The following is a 2,008-nucleotide window of genomic DNA, read 5'->3' as shown; positions in this document are numbered from 1 at the left end:
CAGAACAGGCCCTTCAGCCCACGATGTTGTGCCAACCACTGATCCTCATGTACGCACCATCAAATTTCTGTGACCATATGCATGTCCAGTAGTCTCTTAAATGTCCCCAATGACCTTGCTTCCACAACTGCTGCTGGCAACGCATTCCATGCTCTCACAACTCTCTGTGTAAAGAACCCGCCTCTGACATCCCCTTTATACTTTCCTCCAACCAGCTTAAAACTATGACCCCTCGTGTTAGTCATTTCTGCTCTGGGAAATAGTCTCTGGCTATCGACTCTATCTATGCCTCTTATTATCTTGTATACCTCAATTAGGTCCCCTCTCCTCCTCCTTTTCTCCAACAAAAAGAGTCCGATTTCAGTCAACCTCTCTTCATAAGATAAGCCCTCCAGTCCAGGCAGCATCCTGGTAAACCTCCTCTGAACCCTCTCCAAAGCATCCACATCTTTCCTATAATAGGGCAACCAGAACTGGACGCAGTATTCCAAGTGCAGTCTAACCAAAGTTTATAGAGCTGCAAAAAGATCTCACGGCTCTTAAACTCAATCCCCCAATCCCCCAGTTAATGAAAGCCAAAACACCATATACTTTCTTAGCAACCCAGTACACTTGGGTGGCCATTTTAAGGGATCTATGTACCTGCACACCAAGATCCCTCTGTTCCTCCACACTGCCAAGAATCCTATCCTTAATCCTGTACTCAGCTTTCAAATTCGACCTTCCAAAATGCATAACCTCGCATTTATCCAGGTTGAACTCCATCTGCCACCTCTCAGCCTATCTCTGCATCCTGTCAATGTCCCGCTGCAGCCTACAACAGCCATCTACACTGTCAACGACACCTCCAACCTTTGTGTCGTTTGCAAACTTGCTGACCCATCCTTCAATCCCCTCATCCAAGTCATTAATAAAAATTACAAACAGTAGAGATCCAAGGACAGAGCCCTGTGGAACACCACTCACCACAGACTTCCAGGCAGAATATTTTCCTTCTACTAACTCTCGCTGTCTTCTGTTGGCCAGCCAATTCTGCATCCAGACAGCTAAGTTGCCCTGTATCCCATTCCTTCTGACCTTCTGAATGAGCATACAATGGGGAATCTTATCAAATGCCTTGCTGAAGTCCATATATGCCACATCCACAGCTTGACCCTCATCAACTTTTCTAGTCACATCCTCAAATAACTCGATAAGGTTTGTGAGGCATGACCTGCCCCTCACAAAGCCGTGTTGACTGCATTTAATCAAGCCATGCTCCTCCAGATGGTCATAAATCCTATCCCTCAAAATCCTTTCTAACACCTTGCAGACGACAGCGTGAGACTTACTGGTCTGTAATTGCCGGGGATTTCCCTATTTCCTTTCTTGAAGAGAGGAATTACATTTGCCTCTCTCCAGTCCTCAGGAACGACTCCAGTGGACAGCGAGGATGCAAAGATTTTCGCAAGTGGTGAAGCAATTGCATTTCTCGTTTCCCAAAGCAGCCGAGGACAAATCTGGTCCGGGCCTGGCGACTTGTCAACCTTAATGTTTGACAAAGTTTTCAGCTCATTTGTTCCATCACAGCCACCTATTACATTTCTAGATGTGTTCTCCTTTTCATAGTTTGTTTAATTTATATAGTGTTATGATTCACACAGGAAAAATGCAGATCTAAGTAACCACTTTTACTTTAATACAAATCAGAGCCAACACAAATTAAATGTGAATTAACTGGCAAATAATACTTAATTTTTTGAATAGTCTATACAATAACACATCTTACATAATTGCAAACATTTTCACTACTCCCTCCAGAAATATGTCACTATGGCTCCACATACAGGGCACATGAAGAGCCCTATCTGACAATAGCTTTCACTTTTGAGTTTCATAGGTACAAATATTACCTTAAAGACACAGTTCTACCAATCTCCTGTCTCGCTGGTTATGACAGTCTTGATGGTATAAGTTTCCAAAGTTCCTTTTCAGTGAACCAACCCAAAACACACTGGTTCATGGTTTG

Source organism: Chiloscyllium punctatum, chromosome 6 (assembly GCF_047496795.1).
Source record: "Chiloscyllium punctatum isolate Juve2018m chromosome 6, sChiPun1.3, whole genome shotgun sequence".
Taxonomy (NCBI): Eukaryota; Metazoa; Chordata; class Chondrichthyes; order Orectolobiformes; family Hemiscylliidae; genus Chiloscyllium; species Chiloscyllium punctatum.
This window is presented reverse-complemented; position numbering follows the sequence as displayed.